Raw genomic sequence first — 23,955 nt, forward strand, 5'->3', positions numbered from 1 at the left:
TGGGAGCGAACGCCGCCGCTGTCACATCGGCATTCCTTTATTTCTACGTAGCAGCACGCTTGCATGCCCCGGTCCGTGTCACAGCGCAATGGGGATATCAAGCTTGGACTGACCGCCTTGTGCCGCCTTCTACGGCAAGTAACACGTTATTACCTCTTCCATTTAACTGATGTCTCCTTCTCCTGTAGCTTGATCAAGTAATACGTTTGGTGTACAAAATGCAGCAACTGTATCCACCACGTTCAATGGGTTAAAATGCATGCTGCCCCTCGCAACGTGAGCTTTCCAACTAGGCGAGCAAGCAGTTAGTTCCTGCGGGAAACTTTCTTGCTCCTTCGAGTTAAGCCCTGTCCACTAATGCGCTCTTACGGGGCACCAAAGAAATCGCGATGCGCTAAGCAATACAATTTACAGACTTATTAACGATGCGCATTCAATAGTAAAGCACGCTTTGCGAGCTAAAAGCGGGGCACCCCGAGTGTTAAGCGCATACTTTTCGAGCGTAAATTACCCATCGTACCGCCCACATCGATTCAGATATTGCGGTAGGCAGTGTCTCTTCAACTGCTTCAGAAGCAGGAAGAAGATGGAAAGGAGCTCAAACTGCTTCAGAAAGGCATAAATGTAGCGGTGCGCTTTCTGACAGAGCCCGGCACCAACGTTTCAGCAGTGTTACCGTTTACAAAGAGCGGTCGAAACCGGATTAGCCTTTCCAACAACGAGACTGTATTGCAATGGGGATGCGTCGCATTCTTGAACTTGCGCTGGACTGAAGACTAACTTGAAGAGCTCATATATTCAACCCTGAAGAACCCGATAATCGCACAATGAATCTTCTACTATGCATTGCCGGCATTCAATGCTTTGGCCCGGTCGAATTATCTTTAAAGCATCATGTAGATATGGCACGGCAAACAGCGTCATTTTATTCATCACTTATAAATAGCTCCCAGGTTGAATAAAATGCCCTCAGTGTCCTTGTGATCGGAAAACCAGAAGAATGCGCATTCATGTTCTTCGCATATTCAATTCTTGCTACACTTCATCCACTTATAGACAAGTCATGATACGCACCCGCTCCGTTAAGTACTTCCCAAAAAACTGACGAACGGGTCAATCTTTACGTGCTTATGAAGAGGTGCTTTAGCAGCAACCTAATTTTTTATGTCTAAATGTCAGCCATCCTCACTGGCACCTCATACAGTCTTTTGTTCAACCTAGAATTCTGCAACCTAGTATATATATATAGGCAAGAGATCTGCAAGCAAGAAGAAAAACTTCTCACGCTCCAGCATATGCACCTGTTTCAGTGGAGTTGCACATTTCTATTCATGGACGGGCCTACAATAAATGACAGCTCAAGCGCGGCTTTCCATATCCCTTCATATCACGTAGACAGAAGTACCCGACTATCCCACACGACATCGTGTATGGTAGGAGAGCTCTTCGGAATATTACAGTCCTCAAGATTTATTGCCGCGACTGACCACGTATGGCTTTCGATGCTGACTCGACAGGCGTCGTCGAAGTGATAGAAAAATATGATCATGTAAATGACTACATGGTCTAAAAAATTAGGCAAATATTGACATTCGCTTTCTTGTTTGACGCCCGTGTATCTAGATTTAGGTGCACGTTAAAGAACCCCAGGTGGTCTAAATTTCCGGAGTCCTCCACTACGGCGTCTGTCATAATCATATCGTGGTTTTGGGATGTTAAACTCCAGATATTATAATTACATTCGCTTTCTCGCTGGTTATGTGATCCGCTTTCAGGGGCTACCGAGCCACGTTGTAATCGTAGTGACTGTAGTCATTATGCATTTAACCTGGTTCTAGTTAAACACGTTGTCAGCCATGTATCCTAGTCTGGAGACGTTCGAAGAGTCCAGCCGGAGTGAATGATGCATTGTGAGACAAGCGCTAATGCGAGATGATTGAGTTTGCTTAAAATATAGTGGGCTGATTATGGTGAGTATGGCGTATGTGTAAGTACGCGCGCGCATTTGTGTGTGTGTGTGTGTGTGTGTGTGTGTGTGTGTGTGTGTGTGTGTGTGTGTGTGTGTGTGTGTGTGTGTGTGTGTGTGTGTGTGTGTGTGTGTGTGTGTGTGTGTGTGTTTGTGTGTGCGCCTATGGTGGAAAAAACTGTATTGACGCAGCATGCGTCGCCAGGCGATACAACACTCGTAGCGCGCGCGGAGCGTTTACCGCTTATGCTGACCTCGGAGTCGCATAGCCGAGGAGCGCACATGAGGAAATGAGCGCAACAGCAGCACTCAAGGACAGTGTGTGTCAGAACGCACGCGGTGATCACTTGTACCGCTTATGTCGCTCTGCCGGCAATGAAAAACGAATTTTTTTACAGAGCAGCAGTTTATTTCCGAAAGAGCTCACAAACAGCATACCACAGTAGACGTCAATGCTAAGTATATAAGCGAAAATAGCAGTAAATTTATAATTATGATTCCCTGCTGTATTGACTACTGTGCAACAAGATCTGCGCTAAAGCAAAGGCATCAAATGTGGAGTTCATTTATACCGGGGCCACGATGTGAGCCTGCGACACGCAAATCGAAATTTTTCGTCCTAGCGCCGCTGACTCAAACAACCCCAACCGTATACGAACAACCCCAACCATATACGCTGTAGGGAAAGTGATGGTATGTAGTTAAGCTCATGTGACGCCGCGGTAAGTACGGCGACCCCGACGGAAGAAATACAGTAGCGTGGTAGCTGCGAGTCCATTCATCCTGGCGGTAACGCGAAACTGTGATCTCGCGCGATACAGACTTCACGGCCGAGCTGGTAACTGACTGCCCGAGTATAGCGAGCAGTGTCCATGCCAATGACACCGAGCCGGAGGCATTCGGCAAGGAAGCTCAGCTGGCTCTCCGCCTCTACGCTATTTGTCTCTAGGATGCAATAACGCGTTTCAGTGGTGGGCTTCCCGGCTATTGCGAAGAGCGAAGATTTATGCCCACATGCACAGACACAACACGAGACGCAGTCTAATGCATTCGCATGCTTTGTGCAAGGCACGGAAGGCCAGGTGCATGCAGCACACGCGCCGGAATTGTCCATGGACGCAGGTGTACAAATACGATGTGCAAGCGGCCCCTGTATGACTTAAAAAGGAAAACTAATTGACTATATGACTTAAGGGGGTCCTGAACCACGCCTCGTGCTTGGTTAAAAAACACATACAGACGAAAGCAGAAGCTAGTGGGAACAGCTCAACCAAATCATTCTGTCGTGCACTGCAAGTAGAGTTCACTAGCGAAGCGCGAAGTTGCCTCTTTGTTATAAAAAGGGTCTATGGCAGTATCTCAATGACGTTGACCTTTCTAAATGCTACAAGAAGTTTATTTTACATATTTACAACCGGGTTATGGAGCTGAAAGTGGATCTTTCGTCTTTCGTTGTTCGAACGGCTCGACTCGGCCGCCGAGTCCGAAGAGCCGGCCACTCTCTCTCTTTCTTGTTGTCGGCGCTGTCCGGTCCAGCAAAGGTTAGTAGGCCCGGTCGTAATCCCGTTCACAGGCACATTGCACCGGTGTCCCAACCACCCCAACACCCCCGTGGGAAAACAGGTGTCGGCCAGAGACACCGCAACGATCCGAGGGAAAGGGATTATCTTCAACACACTTTAACAAGCACCCTCTCTTCATACAGAGGCCAATACGCTCTCTTCGGAGGACCGTCATACAACTGATTTTTCATCACACAACAGAGTGCTGCTATTGGCCGATAGCTGACACAAACCAAGGGCGGTGTTTTGACCAGATGCTCTTCTTGCCACAAGGTGCCGTCGCGTGCCAAGCGCTGCGCTCTATAGTGTACTAAAATTACGTAGTAGTATTACTAGCGCGCATCGGGATAACACCCTGAGGGAATGATCGCGTTTCATGACGCGCGCTCAAGGTCATGACGAGTGACGCAGCTTCCTTCCCCCTTGTCACCCCTCCCTGTGTAGCTTCCAGATCGCTGCTCGATGGGACGAGAGAAGAGAGAAAGTGTGTAAAGCGTGCGACAAATCACTAACTCCGCTCGTTCTTGGCAGATTCGACAAATTTCTGCGGCAATCGATTTGTGAGACAATAAACTTCGACACTGAGGTTATTGGATGATTAATTGAAAAAGTGGTAGCTCAAGATCCCTTTAAAATTATTGGAAATTAAACAGGGCATACCTCGTAACTCAAGACCTGGCTGTTCCAGACGCTGGCGAACGCTAGATACATGAAAGACGCTGCGTCGTTGCCTCCCGAAAACAGCTTGGATACACGTTTAATACCGATTGATAGCCAATCGATAGCCAATCAATACTGTTCGATAACCAATCAATTCCAAATCGATAACCAATTACTACTAATTGATAACTTACTCATGCCGATTACGACCTCGATGGAACCAGATGAGCAATAATTACTTGGCCAATTTAGACTTCATCGGGTCAATCCATACCGATCGACATGCAAAACAAAATGGAACACGATACCGACATAGCATAGCAATATTGTATAGCAAGGGGTGGGAAAGAGAAGTGAAGTTGAGAAGGAGGGAAAGGAGGAGGGGAACGCCACCAGCTCCGCCCTTTCCTCAATCTTCGCACCACTAGTACGTAGCTGCCCCAATTTATTTTTGCTGCTACATCAAATGACACTGAAACCCGCCCTGTAAAGCGTGCTTTGCCTGTAAGACGTGAATGTTTAAGAAAAAGCCAACTTGCCTATCTATAAACCACCACTCGGGCATGGTGAAAAATATCCTGCGAAAAGAGACGCTGCTATGAACAGCTCAACCAAATCCTGCAGTTGTGCGCGGCAAGGAGAGTTTAGAAGCGGATTGCGAAGTTGCCATTTTCTCAGGCGCCCTCTTTTCATACAAAGGCCTGTGCTCACTCTATTCGGAGCTACCGGCGCCTGCTGTTTGGCGTCACACGACAGAAAGCACGCTGTTCACCAATAGCTGACATAAATCAAGAGCGGCGTTTGGATCAGATGCGCTACTCGCCACGGGGTGCCGCCACGTGCCGGCGCCGAGCTCCATAGTCTGCGAACATTACGCAGTAGCCACATTAGCGCTCACAGGAATCACAGCGGGAGAGAGCGATCGCATTTGATCATGCGCGCTCAAGGTCATGATACGCGCTGACGTAACTTCTTTCTCCCGTGCCATCCCTCCCTGTGTAGGTTTCAGCACGCTCGTCGGGACGAGAGAAGAGAGAAGGCGATTAAAGCGTGCGATAAATCCTGTGACTCCGCTCGTACTTGACGGATTCGAAAACATTTTACGGTGATCGATTTGTGAGGAAATCAACTCCGATACTGAGGTCAATCGGTCATTACTTGGCAAAGTCGTACAGGACTCCATTGAAAGGAAATCGCGCTTGGTAATAAGCATAGGCGTGCGCAGGGTTCTTCATTAGGGGAGCGACGTTTCACCATAGTGCCCCCCGCCCCCCTCCCCCTTTTTTTTTGTTGAGTCCAAAAAAAGAAAAACAGGCTTTGCAATGTGTGCAAAAACGAAAATGAGGCGATGACGTGCTTCTCTCAGCTGCCTGCCTTCTGTTGCCGGCTTTCTGGCGGTAAAGTTGGGAAGTAAACAGGTATTGAAATGCAACATCAGGGGTCGTCGGCCGCAATTATCGTCGAGAACCTGCGTGTCCATAACCCTACACATGAAACCGTTCTACTCCTCCAAGTACGTACAAAGAAAACGCCTCGTTCTTTGAATCTGACCTTCAAGCTCTGTCAAGGTCACGCCAGCGTATCTGAGCGGCGTCAGCGCCGCAGAAAATTGTTTACACATTGCCCGCGAGATGGTGCAACGTTCTCGCCGATGAGTTCGCACCGACATTTCTCGAGTGTATGGACGCGTTGATCACATGCTTCGTCCCCCGCGTATCTTGCGTCGTCGCAACGTCGGCCAAATAGCTTCAGCGAAACGCTAGTCGCGCTCAAGAAAAAGCGCGCACGCATGCGTGTCGCCAAGCAGGAACAGCGTGTCCTCGCGTAAATCAAGACGTGCAATAAGGTTAAATCTCTGCAAACTAGTGGTCTCGTCCTTTCCCAAATCAAGCAAAACGGAGATATCGCTCGGCAAATTTGGCTTAACTACGTTCAACTACGGCAATCTTTATGTGTGTCGATGTGGTTGCATAGGATTAGAAACGTTTGTGACTCCTGCTATTATGACTCCGATTTATGCAATGGATGAAGATTTGCTTATGAACACACAAAACTGAGTAACACGTGAGAATACATCTTTAAATTTAATAGGTTTACGGTTTACGGCAGCTACACGCAAGAATTAGTCGAATATGTACAAGCACAGGTATCGTGCACACTAATTTCCGTCTCCCTTAAACAAAATTTCCCGTCGCAATTTGTCCGATTACAAATTAAAGGGGTGTCTTAAGAAAAACATAGGGATATGTACAACCTCTATTTACTGCCCCCCCCCCCCCCCCGCCCTCCTGCTCCCTTTCGGGATGTGTAGGAAAATGCATGCGCGCAAGTAAATTTTGCCGGAAGGCGGCTGAGTTTGGATAGTGGTACTATGAAACACTTTTACGGTATTGAAGACAAAAAACAACCACGAAACGCACAGGACGGGCGCTAGTCCAACTTCTCATCCCCTGCATTTGCCCGCTTGTGTTTGCCCCATCAAACTTGTAGCCATATTTCATAATATGGGGGAAAAGGAGACGAAAAAGAACAACCTGAGCGCTAACGATTAATTTAAATTACACAACAAAACGCAAAGGCTCAATGATAGTAATAATATTTCAGAAGCCGCATGGGCAGCTGCGGGCTCTTCTAAGCAACTAGGCAGAAACATGCGTGATTGGAGTTTAATAAATACAGCCGCAAGTTATCGAACAACAAGACTGAATCTTGCTTTGATCAATTACATCAAACCATATTTTGCTCATTATTATAACATATACAATAGGACCAATCACTGACAGTAGAATTAGCGGAGCTTACGCTTAACTACACAATACTTCAAGACTTACTTAAGGCAGGCGAAAGATTAGACATTTGTATCGCTATAATGTCATAATAAAATTTAACGTACGAACGAAGGGTGGCACTCAAAAAGTTAGACTTTCGACGAAAAGGCACCAGCCTACGTTGATGCATTTTCCCCCTTATTCCAAATGCACTTCTTGTGTCTGTGCACGTGCAAGTTTCACCCCTCAATGCACGTGCGTGTTTTTTTTTAATTTTATTTCGGAAAAAGCGTGCCACGGATATGCCTGAGCTGCGCATTCGCGTCGATAGTGAAGCCCCGAAAAGACGGCTTGCTCGAGAGTGCAAGGGCATACCGGGCGACGATCCCTGAAATTTCTGACAGCCGCTCTAGTGATCTCATGCATCCCTTTCCTACCTTCTGTATCTCGCTTCTCTATTCGCAGATTCCGTTTGCTATTTTTGGAGTACCCCGTTAGTGTTTAGCGAGTCTTTTTTTTTTTTCTCCCATTCTGTAGAGAAGCTGTTGAGAAGCGTCTGAGAGAAGTGGATGCTCTCTAAAATTTGTGACACCGACTTGCGCTCGAATTCCATTGCCTTCTTGAAGCATCGTTTCTGGTGAAGTGGTGCTGCTTTAGAAGAATTCTTTCGTTGTCAGCTCGAGTGTATTGCACCGAGAAAACGGTTGTCAGCGAGGACGTTTGCCTTTTAACCGTCACTGTTCCCTGTCCCGGCGAAAGATGCGTTACCACGTATGCGTACAAGCCCCCTGGCACGTCTATTTACTCGCGCTCGCTTGCAAAAAAAAGAAAAGAAAAAGAACTAAAGTTAACACTGTTGCATGCGTTCTTACGTAAATATACTGTCTTGAGCTAAGCCTCCTGTAGGCAATGGTTCTGCAGGAATCTCGTGTGCATATTTCGACACGTTTCACAAAAAGCGTGATTTAGATCAAAAAGAAGTAAAACAAGATGTTTTCATGTACAACTTCCATCAGGAAACAAAAAAAATTAGCTAAAGGAACCGTTATGTGTACACAGAAGTGTATTTCGTGCGCGCTTAGAAGGAAGCTTGCACACCGAGTTTTTCCCAGCAAAGACATCGAGCTGGGCACGTTATCTGTGAAAAACTAGGCTTCGCTATGGTCCTAATGGTTTGCACCGGCGAGGCCATGTATTCACCGTTGTGATAAAGGTGGTCAACGGGGCCAAATTTACAAGTGCTGAATTTCTAAGGTACGTATGACGGTGGCCCAGTCACCTCCGCTAATAACATTCACAATTTACGGATTGGCCAGGGTGTGTTATAACGCCCTAACGTATAGTTTGGCCTAGTTAACCGCCGCCTGTCTAAATGAATACGGGTTTGAATTTTGTTTCCGCTGGCTGCGGTAAAGAATTGTGTCAGGGACTTAGAAGATGAACCCAGCGACCCCATTGCACGGGCCAGGGTCCATTTTGCCGGAAGCGCTTGGTAAGGAAAACATAGGAGCACACCCAGTCACAGAAGGTTTTGTTGAATCGACTACACTAACGAAACCATGCATATGTACATTGAGGTTTGTTGACGCGCGAGAGAAAAGGGAGTGAGTCCGTGCTCCTCTCCGTACGCGTCGGTCCGTCCACGCGGGCTTAGCGCCGGCTTCCGGGTCATTCGCCCGCTTGCTAGTGAAACTCGTGGGTTGCGCGACGACGAGACCGAAGGAAGAATGAAAAAAGTAGAACGCCACACTTCACCGGATTGTTTAAAAATACGCAGTATTTTGGAAAAAGAATATGGCTGGGGGGGGGGGGGGGGGGGAGCGGTCGTAGTGCGCGAGCGTGCGCGGAATCCGCCGCATTCCAGCTCGGCGCGACCAACTCGCGTCGAGAGTGACCCTCGCGACCCGGCCAGCTTTTATGCGGCCGCGCGCCACTCCAGTTCTCACAAGCGAGATAGGTGCATGTGCGTGTTTGTGTGTAGATAGATATATACAAACACACACGTCGCGCTGGCAGAGCGCATGTATTACCGCTGCCGTTGGCCTCCAGAGATGGAGCCGCCTAGGCGTATAATAAAACCCATCTCCTAACCCAGATATACCGCATACATAGGTGTACCACTCCTTCAATTCGTCGAGCTCTCTTCCCGCCGAATATTCCGGCTCACGGAGGCCCTCTACTTCCCCTCCGCTTTTCTTTTTTTGGAGAATACACGCGCACAGCCTCGCGGGAGAGCGTCGCTACGACATTGCGCACGCTTCCTGATTCTTTTATTTTTTATCTCCCTTCTTATACCCCCCCCCCCCCCCACACGCTCTGCGTCAACGCGTTCCTCCCGCTAGCGTGTCTGTGTACCCTGCTGGTCGTCGCAGCGTCACACGCACACACAGGCAAGAGGCCGCTCGGCGTCCTGAATTGAGAGATGCGCGCGCCTATATTGCGGCGGGGGGACAGGAGAAAAGCCCGAAGGGCTTCCGAAAGCAGCGGCGATAGATATGTCATCTCCTCGGGGCGCGAGATGGATGGCTCGGGCGAGAGGGAGCGCAGATAGGAAGCTGAGGGCGGATGCAGCGTCGGCGGCCCTTCAACTAGCTGGACAGCGCGCGCACCTCTGCGGCTTCCGCTGCGTGCACTCCCTCGTCAACCCTTCTCGGCAGTAAGGAGACGGCTGCTTCTCCTCCTGCCAGCGGCGCTGTATCGCGACAGCAGAGCCTTGGTGACGATTGCATCTCTCGGCGCCCGGCTCCGACTTTCGCTTTCTTTAGCCGCGAGCTCTCATCGCATCCACTGATTTATTTTATTGTCCCTCCTCGCCGCGGTGTCAGCGGGAAAGAGCCGGTAAGCGACGCACGTACGTAAATGTGGCGTGTGTTACCACCTGGCCGTGTGTGGCGCATTCGTTTGGACCACTGTGAAACACCTGAAGGCTGCGAGCATCTAATGCCAGTCGAGAATTTATTCACCCCAAAACCATCAATGCTTTGTCAGCTCTCTGGGTGACTTTCCACACGGCAAGGACGAAGAAAATCTATTACGAGCCCAGAGTGACAACACTTAATCAACGTCATATACTCTGCCCTTTAAATGAGCAATGGCCGTTGCTTAATACAAGGTGCGCCTGAAGATATGACGCCTAAACAATGCATGGGTGCGTAAAAGCCGCGACTTCGGCCGTTCTATCTTAGTAGCCGATTCATCTATATAACAGTGTGAAAGAGATGCCCGCACTTTACAGAATGAAAATCTGTTACTATCGAAGGAGACCACTAGCAGTATTGTCGTTTCTCTCTTTTCACATAGTTATGTTTATCTAACGGCGAGGTCAAGTTCTTACGCTAAAAAGTGTTCGTAAGAACGGGCCCAAGCATAGCGAGATCTCAGACGTATCATAAGCGAAGGCGGTAGGCCAGTGTCCAATGCCTCCTAAGACAATATTATTCGTGGATTGTCCTTTTGTTCACCAAGTATTTAGAGCACGAGAACCAAAATGATTCTGAGTTGGCTCATGAACTCTAATTATACGACACGCGTATTATGAAACTCTCACTATTGAGAATTGAAAGCCCGTTTATAGATTGGCGATAGTCAAAAAAAAAAAAACCTGCACTCAGTAAGCTATTTGTTCATAAATGCTTTTTTTTGCATGGCCATTTTGCTTTGCTAAAAATACGTGCAACATTATGATTGGCTTAATCAAGGTCAACTTCAGCGTATTTTTTTTAAAATACAGGCCCTGAACTATTTCTCCTGCGATGTTTTTCTTATTCTTTTTCTAAAAAGGGTGGTGCTCACGCTGACGAAAAATTTCGTAAAGCTTCTTTCGTATTTCTGGCCTTTTGTAAGGGTTACTTTTCTTCCAACATACTGCAAATTATAGCATTCTTGAATACCGTCTTGATTGAGTACGTATTTCCTAAAAAGAGAGAACTAAAGAGGGACGACGCTCGTATATACTTATGTATTTGTGCAGCGTCACAGTTTAGTTATACACGAAGATGTTTTGCGAAATTTCGATGTTATGCAATACTCGACGACCAGAGCAGTGCTGCTAGCCCTGATGAGTGGCGTGATAGATTATTACTATGTATAGTTCGCTGCTCACGAGAAGCGTATATCTCGAATAAACTGGCTGAATCGAAGTTGCTTTATTCATAACTAACCTGGCTGGTGGCTCATGCGTGGTCCATTTACCATGCTTGAATTTTCAGCATCCAAGTGATGGAGCGATTTCATCCACGAAGCAATATTATATGCGCAGAATTTTACGCACGCCATTCCTTAGGACACGCAGCTCGCGTAGTTAAAGCTTCATCACGAGTAGTTGTAGGTGTATGAATTTAGCGTGGTCTCTTAAAACGCACTTCGCGTGATATGGAGATAGCGAACTGAAAATGTGTGCGCGTGCGCGTGCACTTGCGTTCGTTCGTTCGTCCGTGTGCGTATGTTCGTGCGTGTGTGTCGGCGTTTTCATTCTACAAACACACGTAACGCATAAAGAGGCGTCTATACACCATGGGCGACTTATGAGGACCGCTATGCGCGCGTTTGGGAGCTACCACCTGTAAACATAATAGCACCGTCATATATGCTGCCTGCCCTGTACAGGCAGTCTATTACACGTGGGGACAATGTGCTCGCGTGGTCTGCGAGTAAGCATACGTCTACGCTCTTGTCTGTCCAGAGGAGTCGGCATGGAGCAGGATAGGCTCCCTGAGAGCGATTTATCAAAGATGCACAAGCCACAGTCCATACGATACGGCTAATCAGACGACGTGTCTCCGGGTCGTTTGGCTATGAGTCCTTGGACGTTCCTGTACTACAGCCAGCACGTGCAAGCCAGTCACGGAAGCGAATGCCGACATATGCTGTTAATGCGTTGCACACCAACCACTGGGTGCTTGCCACGTAGATTTACTGTATTTATGTGGGTTCCCTTGCTAGAACCGTACGCGCTAATACTAGCCGCAAGGGCGGCTCGTCATATGTAGCATGTATATGTGTATAGCGTACATCGCTCGATGCAGAGATAGAAGCGATGCTTGCAATTTTGCACTGGCTATGTGAGGCTTTTATGTATTTGCGAAGCTCGTACTGGGTGTGGTTGGGTGCGCATGGTGAGAGAGAGAGAGAGCTGACGACATGTGCGCGTTACAAAGGAACAAACGCCCCAGCGGTGGTCATGCAGCGGTGGTCATGTGGTTTAAGCATTCACCTTCGAGTCGATAGGCATTAGGTTCGATTCCCAGTGCCACCGGGCTCCCACCGGTTTTTGTAATGGAGAGAGCTACCCCAGCCTGGCGCTCGGTGTTGTGGGTACTATTATCTCGAGAAGGTGGCCTCCTCATTCTTCTCTATTATTTCACTCCCCTTTACGCTCCCCCAAAACGAAGCCACAGCCGTACTCCCTCTGGGGTTGCAGAAATAAGCGTCTTTATTTTCCCTCAAACCACGAGTCGTACTCTCTCTACACCGGAATGACATTAGAAACTTCCTTGTCACTACGTTGCACGCATGAGGGCCCACTGGAGTGACAGAACGTCTCCACCCATTGTGAGGTCACATATTGCCACATTCTTCATGCTCAATACTGCAATACAAACGGCTAAATGTTGTGTCGGCAAAGAAAGGGAAATCTGCTATCAAATCTTATTTATTTATTAGTCTAGAATACATGCGCATTGCTACTTTTCGCTCAGTAACAGCTTTTGTACAGCTAATTGTACTGCAAATTGCATTTTATTTCTTTTTCGCGTTCGCTCGATTCATTTACATAGAGACGCCTTAATTTCGTGAGATTTTCTTCTTATTTATGTTTATGGGTGTGCGAATGTTAAAATTTTCGAATGCGAATGGAATACGAACAATGCAAAAAACTTTTCGAATATCGAATATGTCATCGACGTCATCATCAGCAGCAGCTGATATATTCGGATACAACTTTAGAAGGCAGCGACATTTCCTCCTCGAATGCGGATGATTATGAGTTTCCCCCAATGGGCGCACAAACTAGACTTACGTCATGAATTGGACGACCAGTGACTCCGCCGTCCGGCTGGGGTAGCTAGTCGGGTTCCAGAGCGGGACTATTTTTTTAGTCGTGGAGGCAACCGGCGCGCTTCGGTCATCTGGGCGGGGAATCTCCTTCCTTCTTATGCTGTATTTACTATAGCTAGCTTGGCCATGGCTACTGAGCTAGCTTAACGCGCAGCAGAGTGCATACTGTCTTCGCACCTTACCTTCTATTCTGCTGCAGACACAAAGGCTCGGCGAGCAGAGGTGGCTCGTGGCTTCGTAGGAGCTGTCTTTCTGCGCGTCTAGTGTTGGAGATCGCGTGATCCCAAGCTTCAGAGACATATTACAGTGAGTGGCAAGGCAGTGCGTTTGCTCCTCGCTGCCTGCGCTATCGATCTCGCGGGTTTTGTGACAGCGAGTGTTCGCAGTCTTTGAGTGAGATCTTTTTGTGCTTGTGTATGCGTCCGTAATACCATGATTCTTAATTGATTAGTAAGAGAATGTTTGCTACAAAATATACTATCTATAGATAAAGCTATCAATCTTATTCGTGCATATTTCCGATAGACTGCTATGCCTATCAGTGCTTGGCCTTTCTCTTCAAACGTCGACTTTTTTTTACTTGCCACAAGAACTCGGCAAATAGGAAAACTTTGTTTCCACCAGTGATTCGCAGCGGAGGGATGCCCGGGACTGTGCCAGTCAATCGGGTGTGAACCCTGCGCAGCCGATGCAGCGCCTTACCCCGGACGAGCAGCCATGACAGCTACCGTAATCGTCAATAACGAGCATCAAATTAACATATCGATCGCGCGAAACAATCCTCTATAAGCCGAGAAAGCGACCACAGCCCTCGCTTTCTTTCAAACCAAGGTGGAAACCATCATTACCGACTCTCAACAGGCGTGTCGCAGCTTCGCTAGCGGCAGAATACACAACAACATGCTCAGAATCACCTGCTAAAAGCCGCCAACAAGAGCAGTCTTTATCATATGGGCGCCAGCTCACCACGACATTCATAGGAACGAGATCGCTAACCTCGTGGCTCGAGATTTGACCAACCGAGCCAACGCCGAGGAAGCCCAGTCCAAGCGCTTGTACCCTCTGGTCACGTGCTATGAGATCACACATTAAAAGCTGACCCGCCGAACATACCCTTCCGCACACAAGTCACTACCTAGAGCGCACGAGAGATTACTCCACGTTCTCAGGTCAACACATTCTCACACCCAACCAAAAATCACTTCATAGCCTTACGTAATGCTCTTCGCAATGTTCTACGCAACGCCACTTCTGCGGAGAACCTGTGTACCTTCAACATATATGGTAAGAGAATGCGGAAAATCCCCACTAAAGCTCCCCAACCCTTAGCACACCAACGAGGATCAGCTAAGGCTGGTCGTTAAGGCCAGCCTCAGATGATGAGCTCAAGGCATATCCTGGAATAGGGGCGCCTCTTCTTAACTATACTCTTAAATAAAGGCGTTCATTATCCCTATCCCCCGCGATCTTACCGCCAAACGTCAAGGTCTTGGCCATACTCGAACATCCATAACGCTGAAATCACCATACGCTCAGTCCGTATGGCGATACTGGATGTTCCATGTCCAGTACCTGCAGGCCGTCAGTAGGCACCGTGACTCGACTATCTACAGTGGAACGTGATACGCCTGAGATCCTGCGTCCAGTACTATGGAACGCAGCAGTGTTTTTTAAGCTCACGCGAATTTTTCGTACGCTCACTCCTTTCTATCTCCCTATCTTTTCGTCCCTTAATATCCTTCCCCCAGCGTAAGGAAAGCAAACCAGACGCCCTCCTGCTCCATAAAGGTGTTAAAATACTTAGTGCGTATAGAATCGATGGTGTCTAGTTCAATTCCAACAAACGAGGGGATGTTTTATTATCCGTTCGTTGGTTTGTTCCATCGCTCTACACTTACCTCCACCATGGCAACTCCGTTGGTAGCACGCAAGCGCGCACACTACACCTACGAGTGTGAGACGGCACCGTTCCTCGGTGCAAGCGCAAACTCCATTTCCCTCACACAAGCGACCACCACTAAAACAACGGGAATTAATGAAGCCAGCTTCTGTCTACCGCAACGCACCTTGTTGTGGAAAATCCATCGGCCGACAAGGATTTTTTTAAGAATCTTCACGGAAATGTAAATGCAAGCCGCTCATTGGTACAGCGTTGTGAAACCGCGCACACGTAAATATGTTACGTAACAAACATGCACAAAACGTGCCTAACTTCTGCTGGAACGAGGGTGACTACTGTGGCAGTGGACGAGGCAGGAGCGCCTCATCGGGGGAAAAAGCAACGAGGCATGTGGTCGCAGCAGTAGCGCAAAAGGCGACAAACGCACACATGTGGTGTTGCTCGAAGATCCAAAGGTACATTTCCCGGTATACCCAAGAACTGATAAGAGACTTAGTTTCAGACCGCTTTCCGGTTTCACCTCGGTGCGTCTCGGGAGATCCGGCAGGCGCGTGGCCGGGGACTCCTGAGCCATAAGGCACGGCGGTCCCCGGAGGCGTGAGACGGCAGCAAGTTTGCGGGTGCCGCCAGTACAGCGCACTTTCACGCGGCTACCGGAGCAACTCACTCCCCGCGCAACACGCCCACATGTTAAGTGTATACACCGTGCTTCCTGGTCTCATTGCCCGGAGTTCATAAATCGCCAAGCAGACGGCCGAGCATGGGGCTGCTTTTGTGCACGGAAGGTCCTGGCAAGACAGACAGCGAGGGCGAATAAAGATTAATACCCCCTAAAACGCAATCACGTAGAGTCTCGAGAAATTCTCGAGAGTCGGGGGCCCCGGAAGATTTGTTCCAGTTGCCTTGGCCGCGGTGTCTCGAGCGGTGCAATTTTCCCCAGCGGCATGATGGACGGCGCCGCCAGTGGGAACGGCCGCGATGCGGCGCAATCCTGGGGTTTGGGCGAAAGCAGGAGGGGTGGCAGTGGGGCCTCGCTCCGGCTGCCCTTGCTCTTCGTCTTTGAAGATCATTACGGATCCAAGTGACTCCAAATCGCGCGCGGCCGCCCACGCCACCGCCTAAGAGATTTTCAGCTACTTCTGATCGAAAACAAATGCCGCGTGATGCATGCCCGGCTTCAATGTGCCGCAACAAAGCGCGGGCCTTTGAATAATGGCTCCGAACGTTTGCTTGCCCCCCTCGCTCGCTATGCGGGCCGCTGCATTTTCTGCTTGAGCCGGTTAAGCGCTGCATCGGGCTCATTCGCCAGAACCATTATTGCCGCTCCGCACGGCCCACAACAAGGCCTGCCCGAGTCCATTTTACATTCGTTCTGTTTTATCCCGAGGGCCAACCAGTTGAGCCCGAAGAGAATGCCGCTCGTGCTGCGTTTGGCATCCAACCGCGATCGCAGAGAAAGGATTGAAACATCAACCACTCAGAAGATGAAGAGGTGCGTGGGAAAACGCTGAAATGTATTGCCGATCTTTCACCTAAGCCAAAATGATCAAATACACTTCCCCTTCTTTTTTTCTCTTCCTAAATATACATTTCCGATTTTTACATTTGCCTGCTAGCACGCTTTTTTTTTCTTAATTCTAAACTTCACATGAACCGCTTTTTTATAGCTATATGAGAGTACCAAACACGGACGGCGGTTCTCGGTGATCGATGTACAGGCTGAAATAAATAACGTATAGCAACCTAAAGACTGCGTCAATGGAGATAACAAAAGATATGGTTTCAGTGATCGTTTATGAAAACGCACTTTGTGCGAATTGCTTACAGTGGCCTCTAGAAGTAAAACATTTTTTTATTGTCGAGCTAAAAGTACAATACATTATATTTTAACGGGCATTGCTTAAATAACTCATAGTGCGAAAGTTATTTGTTGTTCATGAATGACGATCGTATAAAATGTTTTCATCATTAGGTACTTATCAAGAGTTGTAAAACTTGCTTAATTTAAAAACTCCTTACAAATATAGAAAGTTTCGGAGATATACGAACGCTTGAGTCAAAATGAGTAAAGTATAATGAGCATTTATCATAATTCCGAAACTATCGCGTCAATCCAGTACCCTTATTCTTTTTTCGGTTTCTGTCTCACACGCACGCACACACACATTGTTACTGTGTCGTGGAATACGCAGCTTACGTAAACAACAGTTTCGCTCGCCCTCCTGTAATGTTCCTGACGGAGGCAATCAGAGAAGGTCAGTGAACTGGGAAAAGCAAAATACGGTACTTCGTATGCCCACGTTGTAAAGACGGATAGCGAGTTCATTAATTATCGTTGCAAGAATATGAAAGGCGATATGGGCGAAAATACGCGACGCCGTATTAATGAGCGCGAACACACTGGCTTTATAAAAATTGCACATCCCATTTCTTGATAATAAGTGCCGTCGCACGATACACTGACAGTGCTCTCCAATACGAGCAAGGGACTGCTTCATGCATATTGATGACACCGGGGCAGAAAGGCAGGAGCGACTCCGACAGCTGCCTCTGGTGCTAAGCTGTCGGCCGCCCGTCACCAAGCCGCGCCTACGATTTACGCTAGGCTGCCGCGAGCCGGGCGCACTGCTAAACATTGCTTCGGTGAGCTCACCGTGTGCGGGGGGAATGCAGTAATATGTTTGTCCCCTCAGCAATGGTGATGCATGGGGAAGAGTACGGGACACAAAGGATGATAACCTTCGTGTTTTTCGACCGATAGTTTTCGTCTAGTCGCCACAGCGGACTCGGCCTCGTGTAGCTATGAGAGCCCAAATTGCACTACTAATAATTCATTAGTTTACAGTAGCGTAAAAAAGTGAATAGCGCACACTCTCACCGCGCTTCAACCTTTCCGGAAACACGATATCTACACACGTGTGGATGTCCTCATCTCCCCAGTTCCCCAAATAGAACCTTCGTATTTAAGCATCGGCCCTGCTTTCTGCGTTCAGAAACAAGATAGAGGCAGAGAGAAATGGAAAGAAATATCGAGGAGGTTAACTTGGTACTAGTCCCGGGTTTGCTACCCTGCACATGGTTGGGTAAACAGGGTTCGGAAAGATGACCGAGAGAGGTCAAATAAAAAGGCAGAGAAAACTGAAAACGCAGAGTCAACTAATGGTTATAACTCGCCAGATGTCATGGTATGAATGCCCGATAGTGCACAGATAACTTGCTTGAAGTTGTCTTCGAATGCGCTATTCAGTCATCGCAGTTATTTACGTATAACGAACAAACAACACTCCGGTGAAACACACGTGGCTTCGTGAGGCCATCTGTTCACTATTGTATAGGAGCTCTAGTGCCCACGTTTTCTGTGAACAATCGCGTGCCCACGCGATTGTTCACAGGGGGACAATTGTGCTCAGCTGTTTTTGTCCACTAGTCTTGACGGAGGCATATCGCTACGGCTCTCGGTGTTCTTTATTGAGGCCGACTTTCAGTTGCGTCGTCTCGTGAACAGCACGAAAAAAGCAACAATCCTATAGCATGTCGTTCTCGTCTGTTGAAATTTCAATTCGGGGAACTGCGTTGAAAACAGCAAGTAAAAAAAGAAAAGCTGTAGCCTGAGGAGCATCCAAATGCAATTTAGAGATTCGGGCTAAAGTGGTATTGCACGTTCAAAAACCCTCGTGCATGTATTGTCATTCATTCCACATACCTTTCAAGATCTCTTTCTTTTGTCACCAGCTAAGTTTGCCATCTCCGTTCGCATCGGCTGAATGGCTTCCGACGTGCCCCCCCCCACCAACAGCTCCTACGCACACAACCTTGCTTCATGCGCTCTTCTTTTGTTATTTTCCGGTGAACATCAAGGCTTCTGTCATTCGGCTAGCACGGCGAAAATACTTAAAAAAGAAAAGAATAGCCACTGAATCAGACCTCATGCAAATGCGTTGTCAACAGTTCGAGCCTAGATCCGTGCTACGTGTACGGGTCAGAATAATTCGTTAGGGCGAGGTCATTGTACCACAGCGAAAGACTTATTTGAATTATGCTCTGAAGTGACTGCACGTCGAGCGTCCACTGATACTGATTGCTGAGACAGCCGTTGGGGTGAAAAAAAGAAACAAGCTCAAACACAGTTAGAAAAATGCGATTTTTAAAACCTCGGCAGAGAAGTCGATAGACAAACCGTCACAAGAGCACGGCTACGCTTTCACTCTGGCTTGTTTCAGACCTGTGCTGATGTCGGCGGCTCCTGAATGACAAAAAAAATATTTAAATTTAGGTGCACGTTAAAAAATCCCAGGTGATCGAAATTTCCGTAGCTCTCAACTACGGCGTCTCTAATAATGATATCGTGGTTTTTGGACGTTAAATCCCAACAATTATTATTACAAAATCGCGATGCGTCAAATGTTGCTGCAGCAATATCTTGATTTGCAGGCAACCTGTTGCTGCTTGTGTTTCACGGGGAGGTGGGACTAGTCAAGCTGTCGTTATGCAGCTTTTATCCTAACCATCCTCGTTGTTTAGGTATGCTGTGTACTTGTGGTAATAATAAATTAAAATTCAAATGCCTAACGCACCGCAAATATATCTGTGACAGTTATGAAGTGAGTGCACCTTATGTTGAGGTGCTCCTTATGCTACGATTAAGATGCGGCCATGCACAGTTTACACGTGAGATTTTTCTTTCAACTTTCTAACATCAACATCGTCCTTTTTACAGCGATACTGTTATGAGATCATTTCAACGGCCGTTTTTGGCGCCGTAGGTGTCCGCCACCGCCGCCGATGTCCGTAACCACTATCGCGCGAAATAAGAAAATAAAGTAAATAAGAAGAACTATCCAGGATGGAACGAGGGTTCGAACCTGGATCCTCTGCGTGGGAGCCGAGTACTCTACCTCAGAGCCATGCCGGCGCTTGAAACTGCTTTGCAAAAAGACCCTACACAGGCTTCATGTTGGGAATGAACCACATTATCATATGTAATGTAGTATGGTAGAAGAGCAAAATAACAACTAGGCGTCACACAACGCGAATTCTGTAACCAGGCGTCACACAATGCGAATTTCGCAAGGAGGGGGTTGTTGAATGATTCCAACCTATTACAAAGGGCTCTGCCATGATTCTTCATCGTCATCAGCCACAGCATCAACAAAGTGCACATAATGCCTTACATGTGTTTAGCGGGTACCACGGTTCTCCGCAGAATGACGAAAAATTGCATAGTGGCTGCTTGCCTACTTCACAAAAATTATGATGATTTATAGCGTAGTGGTTTCCTCACACGTGTACTTCTATTGGTTGCCTAGGAAGCCCATAAGGCTCCCATTATCTATTTCCTCAGGGTCTCAATAAAATTAACTCCCTCTCTCTCTCTCTTTCTCACGTTAACGTATGTCATAAAGCGTGGGAGAGTTAAATAATGACCGGACATCACACAATGCTAATTACGTAACTAGCGGGTGGTTTAAAGCTTCCAACCCATTACAAAGGGCTCAGCAATAATTCTTCATCGTCATCAACCGTCGCATCAACAAAATGCACATAATGCCTTACAGATGGTACCTCGCTTCTACGCAGAATGACGAATATTGTCGTGGTGGGTGCTTCCCAACTTCACAAAAATTATGATTTGTGGCGTAGTGGGCACGTTGCTAGTGTGCTTGCATTAGCAGCCACAAGAGAGTTTATAACTTGCTCTAGAAATGCAGCTCTTCCAGCTTTCGCTGTGACTGTGCGGCGCTTTCCGCACGGGCCTGGCGTTTTTTTTTTTCAAACAAAGCTGTCTTTCTGTGTTGATGGCACCGATTCTTATCACCTCCTTTTTTTTTTTCCTCTATAGAGAACTTGCAGTAGAAACCAGACAAATGTATATGTAATGCTGCAACAGCGTCATCTATTAGACAACCCCAATACAATGCCTTACTACCGCGCTATAGGACGCCCCACAGACTCAACATACGCATTTATTCGATAGATTTGCTCATCATACCACCATCCCTTTTCAGCTCATCGACTTTTAAAGGGACGCAGACGTGGTGCGCTTAAAGAATCAAAGGACAGCGCGCCGACAGATTTGTAGCGTAAGACAAAAGTGTGAGGCAAATTCTGCCCATTAAATAATTCTTTACTGTTGATGCAGAAAAGAAAAAACCACTGCGCAATCTGTCCACTAGCTACTGAGCGTTTCTTCGCTTACTCTAGCTGCGTTCTGTGAACAGCTACCTTTTCGTTTTTCTTGCCTAACAATATAACCTGCTCATTCGAGTGAGCAAATGTGAACGGACTGAAAAACCTGTGCTTATTTTCCGTCACGAATGTTTGCTCAAGACCCATCTCGGTGTTCATGGCAATGATTATTCAGCTTTGAATTTTGGCCACAAGTTCTTCGAAATATATACGGCATAGTACAAAACACTTTATTTTCACCGTGTGTGAATTAATATGCGGCATAAGCCGCTCTTCAAACAAGCTTTCGCTATTCTAGCAGAATACCAGCAATCTTGCCGCGCTCACCGAGTACCACCCATCTTGAAAGAAGCGGTCCATAACAAGTAATAAAAGGACACTTGTGCCTACTAATCAGCCTGTAGTCGCTCCCTCGGTCGCTCAATCTCTGGACCGGTGCGCTTCTGACAGTGTCACGATTTTGTCAGTGGGCTTGGAGAACCAATTGTCATTTCCATCGTGCGTGGAAGACGTGGTATACGATAGAACAAATGAATCGGGAACACAAAGAGGAATCATGAGGCGGCGATTTGTGCACAATTAAACTTAATACTCGTTAGAAATATCATGATAGTGGCTGCCAAAATACACATTTGTGGATGATAGACGTGGATGGTAATCGCTACGCCGTAGTGCATGGTGTTATGATATCTTTCTTTTTTTTTCCTCAATGAGGACAGCGCCACACTGAGAAGACTTCAGAGGAACACTTACACCCACGGTATAATAATGCACAGACTGTACGAAACGTTACACTACTAAACGAAGACCTTCTCGAAACGTGGGAGGCCAAGCGGTTCCTGAAATGAGGAGACATCCCACCTAGGGTAGAAGAGGGACTACCACCGCGATACCGTTTCGTACGGTAAACGTTTATTCCTCCTCCATTTAACTTGTTCCTTTACAAAGCGTAACTGTGTGAGCCTACTGAGGTGTAAGTTTTTAAGTGTATATATGCATAATACTCCCTCGTTCCTCATCACAACACAGGTAGCCGGCTCGATGTGATACCCCAGAAGTATATAAACATTTCCTGCACATCATTGTGACTGACAGCGCGGCATGCGAGGTCTGCGGCACCGAAGAAGACAAAGATCATATGCTATGCCGCTGCCCTCGATTTGCCTCTGAGAGACGAACACTTCCTGACGCGTTGCGACGATTGGACGATCGGCCGCTCTCCGTGCAGATGCTGCTGGAGCACCGTCCCTATCGCTCGTCGGCTCGCAAGGCAGTTAAAGGGCTTTTGTGCTTTTTGAGGACTACGGGCTTTCGTGAACGCCTTTGACTATTGTAGAGTACTACCGCTACATACGCGTCAGGGCATTTACTGACCTTTTCCATCTTTCCTTCCCTCTCTCTCTCTCTCATCTTTATACTCCCCTTTCCCATTCTCCCAGCGTAGGGTAGCCAAGCGGGCATGTGCCTGGTTAACCTCCCTTCCTTCCTTCCTTCCTTCCTTCCTTCCTTCCTTCCTTCCTTCCTTCCTTCCTTCCTTCCTTCCTTCCTTCCTTCCTTCCTTCCTTCCTTCCTTCCTTCCTTCCTTCCTTCCTTCCTTCCTTCCTTCCTTCCTTCCTTCGTTCCTTCCTTCCTTCGTTCCTTCCTTTCTTTCTTTCTTTCTTTCTTTCTTTCTTTCTTTCTTTCTTTCTTTCTTTCTTTCTTTCTTAACATGACGATAATAATAACTAAGGTGATAGCGCTGGCTGAGCATCTTCTGCAGTCAGTGATATTATGGTGACAGTGCGCGCACGTTGAAAATTTTATGCATTTCAATGGGAGCCTGGCATCAAGGCCTTGTGTTGACCAAAGCACGAATAAACTGCATTGTGATGTTCTTGCATTATGTCATTAAATTTTAACGCCACTTGGCTTTTAACAGCGGCACATGAACTGCAGGATAAAAAAAGAGACTCAGAGCTTCGCAAAAAGAAAAAGAAATACAAAAAAGAAACCCGGCTCTAGTTCACTGGTTCAATAAACTTCCAAGAAAGCTTTTCTCTCTAACTGTCTAGATTTCAGAGACCAATTTTTGAAATCGCTATTAGGCCGTATAGGGAGCTTATAAGCAAGTAGACGTCTTATATGTGCTTCTCAAAGGAAAATACAAAATTTTAAAGGTGAACCTTGAAGCACTTTCTTTCAGCATGTGTCCGCTGCTTAACCAACAAATAAATTTCTTGGAAAAAGCTTTGTGAAATCGAAAGAATGTATTCACTTTTCGGTTTGCTTGTCCACGAGCAGTAACAAGAGGATTTGATGTTGAGAAGCGCACGTGGAGACTCTTATTTCCACTGTAACAGATAGCACCGAAGACTTGTCGCTGGCAAGTGGTTTGCTGTACTGAGCGACGTAAGAAGCAGCCCAAAGGCACGTGTTTTTTGAGAAACGGGTTTGTGCGTCCCTGAGTGGGTACCTCGCTTCTCAAGAATGAGAAAAAACTGATCCTTTTGTCGCCGTCTCTCCTTGGGTAAGCGGCCTATTAGGAGGAACTTATCGGCAAATGATCCGAGCCACTGGTTCACATGATCCACGTGTCCTACCATAACATAAATGGGAACATTTGGTCTGTCGAGCGCGTATTAAGCCACCTCGTGCATTTCGCCTTTCAGGAGGCCTGTGTGTTAGACTTTTGCAGATGAATACAGAAGGGTATAACAGCGGGATATACGGGTACAGGCGCGTGACCACACAAGGAAGTTATTACGCAAGAAAGGCTGTTAAGATAGAACACCAGTTAATCGTGATAACGGATTCATCAGTGAAAATGGCCGGTCAATGGCAAAAAATGGCTTACAGAATATATGCATTGTAGATTTGCCT

General features: G+C 47.3%; 1 protein-coding gene across 3 annotated transcripts in view; it reads left to right on the forward strand.

Annotated features, from left to right (window-relative positions):
* LOC119378561 (hemicentin-2) overlaps positions 1 to 23,955 on the forward strand; it is a 392,255-nt gene that overhangs the window by 274,031 nt on the left and 94,269 nt on the right. The gene's annotated exons all lie outside the window — the stretch shown is intronic.

Source organism: Rhipicephalus sanguineus, chromosome 1 (genome assembly GCF_013339695.2).
Source record: "Rhipicephalus sanguineus isolate Rsan-2018 chromosome 1, BIME_Rsan_1.4, whole genome shotgun sequence".
NCBI classification, from domain to species: domain Eukaryota; kingdom Metazoa; phylum Arthropoda; class Arachnida; order Ixodida; family Ixodidae; genus Rhipicephalus; species Rhipicephalus sanguineus.